This window comes from Pinus tabuliformis, chromosome 4_2, assembly GCF_031772625.1.
Source record: "Pinus tabuliformis cultivar Carrire ecotype Pingquan chromosome 4_2, CPIR1, whole genome shotgun sequence".
Lineage (NCBI taxonomy): Eukaryota > Viridiplantae > Streptophyta > Pinopsida > Pinales > Pinaceae > Pinus > Pinus tabuliformis.
In genome coordinates, this window is record NC_142304.1 from 928,471,496 (window position 1) to 928,486,985 (window position 15,490).

At 40.4% G+C, this 15,490-nt stretch overlaps 1 pseudogene; it reads right to left on the bottom strand.

Annotated features, from left to right (window-relative positions):
• Positions 1-1,308: 1,308 nt before the first annotated feature.
• The window catches only part of LOC149172735 (uncharacterized protein At4g15970 pseudogene), a 29,973-nt pseudogene continuing 15,791 nt past the window's right edge, over positions 1,309-15,490 (bottom strand).

The window sequence follows — 15,490 nt, forward strand, 5'->3', positions numbered from 1 at the left end:
ACAAGTTTGTCTCCAAATTTTAGAGTTTTAATTTGAGTATTTTAGTAACATATTCCTTTAATCATTTGGTTTACACTTCACTGTAGGTGCCCTATATTTTTTTAGTCATATAAACAATGCCATCAACATTACATGTACCAACCAACTTCCAAGAAATAACAATATATGCATTCACTGTATGCACTCAGAAATTCATAAATACGTTGATATATAATAAGGCAACTGATAGAATAATTTTTCTCATTGAAATCAAGGCATGTAAGGAAGGAATAAGTAGCATGGAACATAACATTAGAAGCCAACCATTAAAAGAGAAACATACAACAATTAAAACTCATCTAAAATGATCGCTTGAGGCTTTGTTTGAGAGGATCGCTACCAAGAAATGGAAGCACAGGTCCACATGATATGGAAGCCTTTATTGCCACTTATTTCTTAAAATCTGGACTGAGATAATAAGCATGTCCTTATAGTAGCTATCCCAAGTAACTGAATGACCCACAATCACTTCAACATGGCTCCAAGAACTCGTGGGAAAGATAAAAAATTAAATACAACCCCCCTGAGAATAATATTCCACCTACAGTAGCTCATATAGTTTAGCCTCTCAGTGAGATGCAGCCCAGGTTGGACAAAGAACTGGAACCACAGTGAGACTAGCTTGGGACACTTGTTAGGTGATTGAACTATCTGCTGGATGAATGGAAAGGACTACTGGTTCCTTTAGGAAGCCACCACGAAGGGAATAGTCCCTACAAATGCATAGTCAACCTCCAATAACAGTCGAACCTCTGTTTCGTGCTCAGAACACAACTATATCATTGCTTCCTTAAAGTTTGAACTTCCAGAACAGTAAGAAATTAAATTTGTGGTAAAGTAACTCATTCCTTTTGATATGTTTCTAACAAATAACTGACCATTTTCATCTGCATCTAAAAGGCTTAATTAGCTTTGTAAATTTTATTTCCTTTGTTGCATATAGATACTCTTCAGTTTTCTTCCATTTACTTTTCTTAATTTTTTTCTTAGCAATTTCATCTTGAAGAGTATTTTAACTTCTTATTCTAACTTGTGAAACATCTAGAGAATATGGAAAATTTGATTTCTCTTTGAATTTACCTTTTCTCCTCTCTTTCCTTTTCCCTAATTCTTGTTCTCCAAATATTCCAGTAGGATCAACATGTGATTGCTAAAATCATATGATGGAATTCATTGTCCATGTATTTAGTTCTGCTGGTATGTAAACTCTGCATTCTCTAAAGTATGTCATATCCTTGAACTTCCTTCTGTTGGGATAGGTGTCATACCTCAAGAAAGTATGCCAGAATGTAAGCATGCTTTGGGAGGTCTTCACTTGCTCACTTTACGAGTAGAATTGAGAGGAGGGTTTCTGTACTCTGACCAATCATCCAACGTTTGTCTGAAATCAATAATCGTAGCCTTCAGTACTTTGCAGCAATTGGCATGCATTGTGCAAACATCGTCTAAGTATTGTATTCTTTGGCAGAATCCACCAAAGTATTAAGTGCTAAGGAACATGAACTTCATCCCTCTCCGAACAAACCCTCTTGTAAACTTTACAATGTTTAAAACTTCCTGCTTGTTTTGCCTAGGAAATCATCTTCTCGATAGATACCAATATCTGTAAAAGCTGATGGTGCACTTGTTGGAACGAACATACTTGTAGCCTCCATTGGGCATATTATGGACATCAAATGGCCTACCATTATATTTGTCGGAAGAAATATGAATATATGCATATGGGGAAAACCTTGTGAAGGGGTTCCATAACCACATTATATTAGCATCCTACACATACACATATCTTACTACGATTAGAAGAAAATATTATTTCTATGATTAGAATGTCGTTTGATATACACAGATAGATCCATCTTAACCTAGAATAATCAAGATTTAATACTATAATAAACAGAGAGATAAAGAAAACTTGAAGGGCCAACCTCAATGTTTTTGGTACTCCCACAAACATTAAAGGCTATATCCCCATGTGCAAAAATATTATATTTGGATGCTAACTATAGCATTGCATTTAAATATCCTTAAAGTTTAGAGTCGAGCAAGGCATCTTCCTAGGTTGAGTCTTCCCAGCTTACAATGGCATAGTAGATATAATCTGATATGTGCCCATTTTGTAGGGATTTGTTAATTAGAGTAAAATGTCTAAAAAAATTAAATTAATGTTCAAGTGCAAATAAGTTCCTAAAGAACCTTGGGAAATACTTTTATTTACAACAGAAATCTGAATATTTACACTCTGTATTACAACCTTAAGAGTAAATCCTAGTAAACAATAGTAAGACAATGCTATGTTAAATGGACTCGTAATAAAAACCTATCTTAATTAACACTCCTATTTAAATGACCCTTTAAGGAATTTCTTGTTATTACATTATTGCAAACCTATCTAAACCCAAGTCTAAGATGAACCTCAAAGTCACAAAGCAAAAGGTTGTATATCTTGAGTTACAATCTCTGATATTTACAACTTGGAGGTGGATATCAAGACCAAAATTTTAATTAGTGTACGAAAACACAAACACAAGCGCACGCATGAATTGGTGGGCACTTAAATATCACGTATTTTTTTCGCACATAAGAATTAATGGTGAAGATGTTTCTGAACTCCAAAGGCCTTAAGGTTTTTGCTCTTTGTCAATTAAAAACAACTTGAAAAACCAATTGATATTGTCATGACATAAATAATAGACACATATATGAATAGCATTTGGATAAAAGCATAGATGATGTGAAATCAAACAAATTTCACATCACAATAAGAGAAGCTTGATGAGTCAGAATTTTGTAGGCATTTCTTCAAATAAAGTTTGAAGGAAAAACAAGATGCCAAGTGACAAAAAATTATGTTCTATTTTATGTGACAATATGTCCATGGTTAATGCTTCACAAAATGGAGGCTAATGCATCTTGGATAATAGATCCCTACCTTGAAGTGAGGAGTTCTTTAGAACCATGGCATATAGAATGTTACATAGGCTTGCCAAACATTTTCAAGCATAAAATGATGGGATACTTACCCAAATATATAAAAATATGTCATTGCACTGGTTCAAAGTCCAGACTAGTTGCACAAGGAAGAATACACAATGTCAATTTACAAAGAAGATGGCAAGGGTAATCAACAATAATCAATAATGTTGGACAAACCAGGTTCTGAAACACTTTAAGTCACAAAAATTATTTTTTAAAATTCAAAATATACCACAAGTATTGGTAATAAACAAAATTTGAATGCTTTGGAGAACATTCAGTGTTGCTGTGCAAATTAACCTAAAAAATCCATCCAATATGATCACCCCATTAAAATGCAAAAAACTTTTGATTCAAGATATTGACAAGCAAGAATGGTTTGGAACCCCAGATTTTTACAAGGGCAAGGGCATAGAACGTACTACCAATTTTTGTATCTATATACATGATAAAAGAATCTGGCTCCTGGTCAATGTTTTTTCCTTGATTATAAGCTCAATAAAAGACATAGAAACTATAGAGAAAATATTTCTTATAATAGGCACTTAATCTTTGTGTAAACAGTAGGAATAACTGCAAAGAAATGGCATGGCAGATGTCCACAATGAAATATATGCAGGCACATTGGAATATTTGTGAGTATTAGTCTGGCCAATAAAAGTCTTTGTACTCTCATTAGACCACTCATTCTACCATTACCTTTCAATGGTCACTTTGGAAAGGAAAATAAAAAGATAACATCACTAATGAATTTATCCTGCTATAAAATGTATTTAAGTAAGCCATTTTATTTCTAATATAATTAAAATATAGTTACCTTATAGAGGGTTACTATCAATAATCATGAATCTCTACATATTGAGGTATGATATCTAATATAGAGCTTTCATAAAATACCATTGCAGGTACCTTAAGCAACGTTGAGGAAGAATTATGTGTATTTTTACAAAATTATTAACAAGAAACTAGACAGATTTCAATGCAAAGCAAAAGATACCCATTATTCTATTCATTCCAATTTAATATATGCTTGAATTGACCCTAATTCTACTAAATTCCTCTGTTTGTTTTCCATTGTCCCTAAAGTAGTCAATAAAGTGTGAACAAATTTGAAAAATATCTTAGTTGTTATCCTGCGTAAATGGATTAAATTTTGCATCCAAAGAAGGGCTTCCGTTGGTATAGAAATCCTTAGTCTAGGAATAAAAAGGTTTTCATGAAAGGGCATGTAACTAAGTGGTATGCTATGCTAACCAGCCTTGGGTTTGATACCTAGGCTATCCAAGCTTTAACATGGTATTATATTTCGTTAATATGGCTAGGATATCTAAAGCCTGCTAATGTGGCCTGAAGGTAGTGTTCTAGTAGTAATCCATTATTTGGAACAACAAACCAGTACTAAAAGGGAATGTAGCCCAGCAGTAGATGTTGGTGTCCAGGTATGAACGATTTATTCACCCTATTTCGACAGTAATTTATCAATCCAGGTACGTATCCTTTCAAGGCAATGCGCAAGGTATATGCAGGGGCAAAAGCACAATCCGTTCCAACCAAGGGTTCGCGGCTAAGATTCAAAACATTGTTGTAAGATTAAACTACATATAGAACTCTAGAAAACAATTACAAGAATTAAAGAACTGTAACAGCAAGCGTAACTAATAAATAACATACAAAGAAAGACACATCACCTGATCAAAAGAGCGGGCCTAGCTCTTTGATCAAGGTTGCGTTAGTCACAACGAAGATTAGAACAATAAAACAGATGATACTTTATTAATTTGAAACAGGCAATTACAATATCGATGGGGGAATCCCCATTTATCGGAACAATCTGTCTTTTATACACAGTGCGGGAGAACAACATCTTTCCCCAAAACATGGTAACCATATATTAAAAAGTATACATTAGTTGGAATGGCACCAAGTCCAGATAAACAAGATCAGCAAGAGGTCCAAGAATGGTTCAGGGATCTGTGCCTCCAGCTGCGCAGCCTCCTTATGGTTGGTCGTTGCTGGATCTGCTGCGAGATGCTGAAGCAATGGTTTCTGTTCTCCAAAAGTTGCGGTCAAACATACATTTTAGCACTACGAATAGGTAAGACTCCGTGATTTTACTTCATTAATAAAATATTCCAATAGGCAAGTCAGGGGTGTTTTTCTTGTAAATTTAGCATAACAAACATGGGTAAATAAGTGCAAAAATGTCAAAAAGGGTGATGGAAATGCAACAGAATGATAGCCTGATTTGGTGCCCAACATCTTCCCACCAACTAGCCTTCTGCATGCCCTCATGCAGTTCGCCACCTTCGTAGGTCTGCATTTAGCAAACTATAGGTTTCATGAAGATGAACGAGATCATATTCTACAGCCATCTCTGTCCCTAGAACATTAAAACCATCTGAAAGGAGGACTTCCTTCCACTAGTCTGCCAGAACATTATACGCAGGAGTGTAATTTTGTACAAGCAACCAAATAGTAGGAAACTGAAATTGGATCCCCATCCACTGGACCCCGCATGTTTGGACACATGCCACATATCTGGGCACTCTGGGGAGAACTCGTGCAAAATTCTATGCCCCAAAAGGTTCCCTGCTCGGGACAGCTGTTGGTGAAAGCATCCACCTTTTCTGACAACAATCCAAGGCCTCATCTTGAAATGTGATTAATTGCCTGACACAAAGATCAAGGCACCAATTTTGTGTCCTCAGCATTTTGTCTCTGTTCCCCTCAATCCCCCAAAATTTGTTGCGTTTAATGAACATTGTGATTGACCTCTCATGTTCTCCTCTTACTATAAATGGCTTTGTAACCTGATTGGATTCAAAAGTGTTAAAAGCCTTCTGCCAGTTGATTTGATTGAAAGTGTAAGAGGTGAGGGCCCATAAATGAATGTCCCCCACATATGAGACCAGGTTGAATTCTCTGTCCAGGTGCAGTAGATACCCATGCAGGTAAACCTCACACATCAAATGTTGAGTTGGCACGTCATGACTCCTCATTATTCAGAGAAATTGTACACATCTTCTATTTCATAACTAATCTTGTTTTTTATTCTCTCCGTGTAGAATAAAAGAAAACATTCATGCAAGAATAAAGAATAAGAAGAAGCAGGGGGGAAACATGCCATCACCTCTTGCACCAAATTGAACATCTGGTCCTTATCAGCTTTCATCTCTGCCACTTGCTTCTCTAGCTGCTCCATCTTGAGCTACTACTTTACATGCCTTAATCTCATGATATCTATGCACTCCACATATTCAAAAATGGTTGTGGAGGCGCGTTCCTGAGTTCTTATGACCTCATTTTGATACCGGGTGGTGGGCTCCAGTATTGCAGCAATAATGTTGCAACTCCTGGGACTCCCTTCTTTACTCTTATCAACGTGGTAGTTCGTAACAAACTTGGAAGCGACAATGTTGTATGCACAAGTACTAGCTCCTGCCGCAGCTGTCACTTGGTCAGCTGGCACAAGTCCACTAGGAGCTTAAGCCAACTTCTATGAGCTCTGAGAAGAAGCTTTCTAACTGATGGATGGAACCTAACTCAAAGGAGACTAATCTACTTGCAGAAAGAAACTGAAAAGCTAAAAGGAAACACAAACCCTAGCAAACCCTAATTTTACCAGCTAATCCTACTGATGCGGGAAAGAGGACGAAAGCTACTGAAAGAGATGCCATTGACTTCTAAGAAGGTGAAATGCATGTGTCTAAGCTACTTCTACAGTAAAAAAAAATAAAAAAATAAAAAAAAAAATCTTTTTGTATTTTTGAGTAAAGTGTCAGAATTGTCACGCATGTGCTTTAACTGGTTTTTGACTATGCAGAGGTGGATTGGTGAGAGGAAACGCTTGTAGGAGGTTGGAAAGGTTGGAAGAGGGCCTAAGGGGTCCCTAGCACCCTTCTAGAGAGTTCCACAGAGTTTGGCTATCAAGAAACCACTTTCGTGAGCTTCTACAGGAAGTCTGCAGGGGTTCTACAGGATGTTCAGAGATGGGATTTTGGAGGGTGGATGGAGAGAGAAAGGTGGAGAAGTGAGTATGGGGGTAGGATTGTTGGGTTGTGTTATATTCTTTCCACGACTAACCTACGTAGTGAACCGGGGGTTAGAGGGGGGGCGGAGCCCCCCCTTCGTTGCGCCGATTGCGCAGCGGGGGGGTCACAAGGGGGGCGGTAGCCCCCCCTGTCCGGGGGGTTTGAGGGGGGCAGGTAGCCCCCCTCTACGGGGTCCAGGGCAGTGCCCCAGGAAATTTTTTTTGGACACTATATTAGGTTGGGCAAACCTACCTATGGTTTTTGGTCCATGGTTTTGGATGTGATGGTTTTCGGTCCATGGTATTGGATGCTTCGGCATGTATAAATATGTATTGTAACATTGAAAGGAAAATAATGAAAAATCAAGCTGGTAGTCCCGGTTTTTGGATCCAGGGGAAAATATCTATGTATATGTGTTTTATGTGTTATGCTCTCGCATTGTTTATTTTTCTGTGATTTAGAATTCGTATGCAGGTAATTTTTGTACGGGGTTAAAACCTACACTTGGTATCAGAGCTATTTTGGCTTCAAGGGGACGCCTTTGTTGCTGAGGGGTTTTGCTCAAGCCTGTGGTAGACCCTGTTCAGTGGGAGATCTGCGAGATCGATTCTGGTGGTGAAAGAAGATGGCGAGCAGCAGAAAGATAGAGATCGAGAAGTTCAATGGTCAGAGTTTTGAGTTGTGGAAACTCAAGATGGAGGATCTGTTGGTGGATAAAGATCAGTGGATCGCGGTAGATCCAGGTACTAAACCAACGGGAGTGACCGATGAAGAATGGAAGAAGTTGGATCAGAAGGCAAAGAGCACAATACGATTGTGTGTCTCAGATTCAGTATTGCTAAATGTATCAGGGGAAGCTACGGCGAAGGCTTTGTGGGACAAGTTAGGGACTTTGTACCAATCTAAGTCTCTGGTGAATAAACTGTTCCTGCGGAAAAAGCTGTATAACCTGAGGATGAAAGATGGAGACTCGGTGACAAAGCATCTGAACGCATTTAATACTGTGGTAAGTCAGTTAGCGTCTATTGATATTAAAATTTCAGATGAAGATAAGTGCATCAATTTGTTGTGTTCTCTACCAGATTCGTGGGATAGTTTGGTTATTGCATTAGGTAGCAATGCAACTACTTTGCAGTTTGATGAAATAGTCTCAGCCTTGCTGACGGAGGAGATGAGACGGAAAAATATGGAGAGCCAGAATGGTGATGCCTTGTCTGTATGAGGACGGTCCCAGAATAGAAACAAAAATAAGTCATCTAGTGGGAGATCTAAATCTCCAGGAAAACCTGTAAAGGTGGTGTGCTGGAAATGGAGAAAGGAAGGGCACTTCAAAAGGGACCGTAAATCTAAAGCTCCTGATAAAGGAAAGGGATCTGATGATGCTCCTTCTGCAGAGGTGAAAACCACATTGGATGAAGGTGGGGATGTGTACTTGGCTTCTTCAAGTACACATGTAGATCATGAGGCATGGTTGATTGACTCAGGTGCATCCTTTCACTTCACTCCCCATAGAGAGTAGTTCTGTGAGTATGAGAAATACGATGGTGGTGATGTCTTCTTAGGGGATGATAGGAAGGCTAGAATCATTGGTCGCGGAAAAGTAAAGTTGAAGTTGCAAGGTGGAAGGGTTAGAACACTTCCGGGTGTTCTGCATATTCCTGCATTGGCCAAAAATCTGATTTCTGTAAGCAAGTTGGATGATGCAGGTGTAAAAACAGTGTTCGAGAAGGATACCTACAAGATGGTTCGGGGAGCACTGGTATTGTTGCGAGAAGTTCGGACTGGAACTCTGTACAAGCTGCAAGGTAGCACTGTTGTTGATGGGTGCAACAGTTCTGTGGTTCCTGAAAGTGGAGCTGAAAATCTAGTGGTCTCTGGAGAGAAGACCATGATGTGGCATCAAAGGCTTGGACATATTGGAGAGAAGGGCCTTCTAATACTTCATGGTAAAGGTATGGTAGAAGGTATGAGTAATAGCTCTCTGGATTTTGATTTCTGTGAAAATTGTGTATATGGGAAGCAGAATCGGGTGAGTTTCCCCTCTGGTGCTAAGAGGGTGAAACAGATATTAGAGCTTGTGCACAGTGATGTGTTTGGACCTGTGAAAGTTCCATCACTGGGTAAGTCTATGTACTATGTATCATTTATAGATGACTTCTCAAGGAATACATGGATATATTTCCTTAAGAAGAAATCTGAAGTCTTTGACAAGTTTAAAGAATTTAAGGCTCTGGTGGAAAATCAGACAGAGAAGAAGATAAACGTGCTGAGGACAGATAATGGTGGAGAGTTTTGCAGCAAGGAATTTGAAGAATTCTATAAGAAGTGTGGTATAGCACGGTAGAAGACTACTCCATATACACCTCAGCAAAATGGAGTCGCAGAAAGAATGAACAAGACGTTGATGGAAAGGGCAAGAAGCATGCTCAGTGGTGCAGGGTTAGGACAGGAATTCTGGGCAGAGGCGGTGGATACTGCATGTTACTTGGTCAACAGGTCACCTTCATCAGCATTGGAGGATAAGACTCCACAAGAAGTATGGACTGGTAAGAAAACCTCTCTTTCACATTTGAGGGTATTTGGATGTGATGCATATGTACATGTTCCAAAGGAGAAATGAACCAAGTTGGATAGTAAATCTGAAAAGTTTGTCTTTATTGGGTATAAGGATGGTTTAAAGGGTTATAAGCTTTGGAACCCAGTAACAAGGAAGGTTGTGTATAGCCGAGATGTGGTGTTCAGAGAGGTGAAAGTTGTTATTAAACATGAAGTCCAACCAAAGGAACCTAAGAAGATAGAGTTTGAGCTAAAGGAGGAAGAATCAGACTCTACAACAGAGCAGGAATCAAAAGATGAAGAGCCACAAACTCTGGCTCTGAGAAGATCAATTCAAGAAAGAAGGCAGCCAGAAAGGTATAGTCCATCTGCTTTCTGTTCAAATTTTGCTTTGTCTGTCACTGATGATGATCCCAGAACTGTGAAGGAAGCAGTGGATTCAGAGGATGGAAAACTCTGGAAAGAGGCCATGGTTGATGAAATGGCATCTTTGCACAAAAATGAGGCTTGGGATCTGGTGGAGTTACCGGCTGGAAGGAAACCCATTGGAAGAAAATGGGTGTTCAAAAAGAAGACAAATGAAGAAGGGAAGGTGGAGAAATACATAGCTCGATTGGTAGCAAAAGGTTATTCCCAGGTGCCGGGAATTGATTTTGGTGATATTTTTTCTCCTGTTGCCAGGTAACTTCTATTAGGTTACTTTTATCTATTGCTGCTGCTTTTGATTTTGAGGTAGAATAGATGGATGTGAAGACATCATTTCTTCATGGGGATTTGGAAGAGGAAATCTACATGAAGCAACCTGAAGGCTTTGCGGTGAAGGGTAAGAAAGAACTGGTATAAAAGTTAAAGAAGTCTTTGTATGGGTTAAAACAGTCACCAAGGATGTGGTATCAGAAATTTGATACATTTATACGGGGACTTGGCTTCACCAGAAGCAAAGCAGATCACTGTGTGTATTTTAAATTAATTGGTGACCGTGTTATTTATCTGGTCTTGTATGTGGATGATATGTTGCTGGTTGGAAATGACAAAGAAATTATCCAGGATTTGAAGACCCAATTGTCCTCCAAATTCGACATGAAAGATCTTGGTGCTGCAAAATATATTTTGGGCATGGAAACTAAAAGAGATCGGGCAAAGAGGAAGCTCTGGTTAAACTAGAGGAAGTATGTCGAGACAATACTGCAGAGGTTTAATATGCAGGATAGTAAACCGGTGAAGGTTCCTATTCATGTAGGTGTGAGGTTATCTGCTGAACAGTGTCCCAAGACACAAGAAGAGGAAGAGGACATGTCCCGTGTTCCATATGCGAGTGCAGTCGGTAGCCTGATGTATGCAATGGTCTATACTCGACCAGACATTGCACATGCAGTGGGATTATTGAGTAGGTTTACGTCAAAACCAGGGAAGGAGCACTACACAGCAGTGAAGCGAGTTTTCAGGTATTTGCGTGGCACTAGTGATTATGGTTTGTGCTACCAAGGAAGACCAGGATTGGAGAGAGTGTTGGATATTCGTGGCTTTGTTGATGCAGACTGGGCTGGAGATTTGGATAAGAGAAGATCTACAAGTGGGTATGTGTTTAACCTATTTGGAGGTGCAGTCAATTGGATGAGTAAGAAACAATCTATAGTGGCACTATCAACTACAGAGGCAGAATACGTCGCAGCCACTCATGCAAGCAAGGAAGCAGTTTGGTTGCAGAGATTGTGTTCAAGTATGGGGTTAGTGCAGGGAGCTATAAGAATAGACTGTGACAGCCAAAGTGCAATTTTCTTGGCAAAGAACCCTGCTTATCATTCAAAGACAAAGCACATTGATGTTCAGTATCACTTTGTGAGGGATATGATAGAAGACAAAAAGGTGTTATTGGTAAAGGTGGACACTTTGAAGAATACTGCAGATGCATTGACAAAATCTGTGAGCTCTGAGAAGTTCTCTTGGTGTAGAGAAACAATGGGCATTTCAGGGCTGGAAAAATGACTAAGCTCTCCTGTGGCCCCCTGTGGAAAGAAAACAACAAGTGGGAGATTGTTGGGTTGTGTTATATTCTTTCCACGACTAACCTATGTAGTGAACCAGGGGGTTAGAGGGGGGGCGGATCCCCCCCTTCATTGCGCTGATTGCGTAGCGGGGGGGTTTGAGGGGGGCGGGTAGCCCCCCTCTACGGGGTCCGGGGCAGCGCCCCAGGAAATTTTTTTTTGGACCCTATATTAGGTTGGGCGAACCTACCTATGGTTTTCGGTCCATGGTTTTGGACGTGATGGTTTTCGGTCCATGGTATTGGATGCTTCGGCATGTATAAATATGTATTGTAACATTGAAAGGAAAATAATGAAAAATCAAGCTAGTAGTCCCGGTTTTGGGATCCAGGGGAAAATCTCTGTGTATATGTGTTTTATGTGTTATGCTCTCGCATTGTTTATTTTTCTGTGATTTAGAATTCGTATGCAGGTAATTTCTGTACGAGGTTAAAACCTACAAGGATAAGGGTGTGAGGAGGTCCAGGACTTGGTGGATGGAGCTGAGGAGTCATGAGGATGGTTGGATTTGTCAAGGAGGAGTAGAGAAATGTTGCACAAAAATATGGAAATTAGGTCAAAGTGAGGGAACATAGCAAATGTGAGGCAAGAATCAGAGTTGGGGGATGGAGCAGATGGGTTTGATGGAGTACGGGTAGATGGAGAGGTATTACAGGCGCTCTGCAAGTTATTTCTCAAGCTGAACAAACAATGACTTGGAAAACCAATGACCTAGCTACCTTACTCTAATCTGACCTAAGTAACAACAAAGGAAATGAACAGAAGTTTATTTGCAATGAAATCACGTGAAATAGCTATGCAAACTAAGCAATCATGATCCTAAACGCATAACCACAACTGGTATCAACTTCTGCAAATGAGAACCTACACTAATAATTGCATGATGAAGCAAAGACAGTGTTTTTGGTAGCTGCAAGGACACCTTGGTCTCAGCTCATGATCCCACTGAGGGAGAGGTGAGATCAGAGGTGCTTGATGGCCTTTTTCTGAAGATCTTCCCTGTGATTAACCTATCAACTCAATCTGAACATAAAAAGCCTTTCTAATCATCAACAATGACCTAGGTAACCAGCAAGATTTTAATCTACTTAACAGAAATTATTTTGCAAAGACATGAAAACAAATAAATAACAGTACACAAAGGAAGCCTTGGCACTTGGGTTGGGCCCAACCCCAAGAGCTGTAGGCTCCTAAGAAAAACTCAGAACTGATGCCAAATAAAGCTGCTTTTCATTACTCAAAAATAACCATGTCACAAGAAATTTATACAGCAGTAGCTACGAAAATGAGCTGAGAAAATGACAACACTATAGTGCAAAACCCAATAGTTCAAAAAGTAACCTACGAAGGCTGAAATCCTTCCTATTTATGCACTACGAGGGTCCTCAGTAGCCCTCCTTAACTCAAGGGGCTCGGCTGTTCAAACTGCCAGTAAACAGTCACTTTTCACAAAGCTGCTCGACTGCCTTTAGGATTCGTTTTGGTGGCCTGCTGAGCTCCGAGTTGAGGGTGGAGATTTCGAGGAAGGGCCATTTAATGCAAGAGACACCCTTCCTATGAATCCTCACCCTTGGCTGTCATCTAGCTCATAATTGCTTGGCCTTGTTCCAAAATTTGTCCAAAAAACCTGAAATAACCACGTATTAGCCTTCTTGGTAAAGTGACCACCCTCATTCGTTCAAATAACATAAACATACTCAAAAAACATGCATAAATTATGAAAAATGGTGGATTGATGAAGAACAGTAGGCAAAATGAGCCCAATAAGTTACCCATTTTTTGGGCTCATCACCGGGCCGCAGTAGATTTCCAAGTTTGCACTTTGGTCGTCAAGGCATACTCATGGTCTTCAAACAATCACTCGACCGGGTCTATTTGAGTGGTAGTAGAGGTTGTGGCTACCTGGTGCATCTGAGTCTCTGCTTCCACTCTGACGACCTTGGAATTTTAGCTTGTCGCTTGTATTTCTTCATCCTCTATTGAATTTTGTGTACCTGCCTCCTTAGTTTCCTGACCTCCATCTTAAGTCGCATTGTCTCTTTAAACCGCTGCTAATATTTTTGTTTGACTGGGAGTCTTCATTGTTCACACAGCTTTACCCATTCCTGCTCAACCAACCCTTCCTCAGTTTCAGCAGCTGGAGGTAAATCCCCCTGGACGGCTTCTGTTGTGCCGACTATCAGGTTTTCCTCCTCTACCCATTCTTCTTCGATTATCTCTTGTTTCATGACCTTCTCACCTGGCTTTTCCATTGGCTCGTTCATCGGAACCGCTTCGCTTGGTCCCTCCTCTTCACCAATGGCTACTTCCTCTTGTTGCATGCTCATCGCGATAGGTGATGCCCTTGCGAGATGCTCTCCTGCTAATGTGTTTGTTAGAATCCTTCTCAGTTCCCCAGCCTCAAGGACCTCTACCTCTTTCCACCTTTTAGGCTCCGAAGTGCCTGTCGGCTAAGTAGCATCCACCCCACACGATTGTGGCCTCTGTGACAAATCCAAAGCTAGAGGAATGGTGAGATCTTCTTCTTTTCACCGAGGGGAACCAGTTACCCTTGCTCCTCGTGGGATAGAGGAGAAAAAGGAGAAATGGCACGAGTCTTCAATGTTCGGTCCCAAGTTCGACACTATTTCTTGTGGTTCAATGCCAACCTCACTCCCTAGCTCTCCCAGAGCTTCTTCCACAAGTCCCATGGCTTCCCCAGCTCCGAGCCCTTCTTGTCCTTGTTCCTCCTCTTCCATGGGTTCCATGGTCGAGGTGGTCACGACCTCTTCTTCATTCAGGTTATCCTCCTCCATCGGCTCCATGGTGGTAGGAGGTCCTTGTGGGGTACCCTCGGTCACCATATCGACCAATTCACCCACTCTTGCCTGTTGTGGTCCTGCCTCTATGGTTATCATGCTACCAAATTTCCCTGCTAGTTCCACAGGCGAGGCTGGTTCTTATGGGATAGCCTCGGCCGTGGCACTCTGTTATAGCAAAATTTGGGCACATCAACCCCAACTTCCAAATCCATATTATTAGGGTCCATCAACCCCTAATTCAGTTGTTTTCATTCCCTAATGAAGTTAACCTACATCATGCTTGATTCCCAAGAGTTTCATGACACTGTTCATCCAAAAAATGTCTCTTAAGGAGATCATCGCAGGTGGCCTTCTATCTGGCTGCAATGAATGGCAGGCACTACATTATCTGGGTGCTATGCATAGCACCTGGCCTTTTTTCCATTTGCGATGAGCGAGATCCATTGAATTTTTTAAATGAACTCATTGGATTCCTCATCCAATGGATGCTTCTAGAGGTTTCTAGAAGGATTGGGCTCGCTTTTGGATGAGGAAGGAGATGAATGAACCTTAATCCATTATCCCTTCCTCCATGGAACCACTTCCCAAATATGGAAAAGCATTCATGAGAGCCATTAATGGCCTAACCTCCTCTTTTCAACTATAAAAGGACCAAGCTCTCATTGGTTGGTCTAGGTTGAGACTTCTTAAGCTAAGGAAATGTTGCTTGGATGAGATTAGTAGAGAGAGTAATGTTATCATGTCAAATTTTTGTTTCCATGAGGAGAGAAGGGTTTGAAACTGGGAGGATGACGTTGAATCGAACATGCATCTACATGGGTTGTAATCTTCCTTTCTATGAATAAAGAGTTCTATGCTTTTTCCCAATCATGTGTTATGTGATGTATATTGTACTTTCAATTCTATAGTATGTTTAGTTAACAAATCGATATGTATGCTTTGATGGTTTTCTGTCTCGGCTTGTGTGCAGGTACCTTTCAAGCGATTTAAGCACAGAAGGGAGTGGCGAAAGTAGTCAAAGGGAAGAGGGATCGAGTGAGAGAAA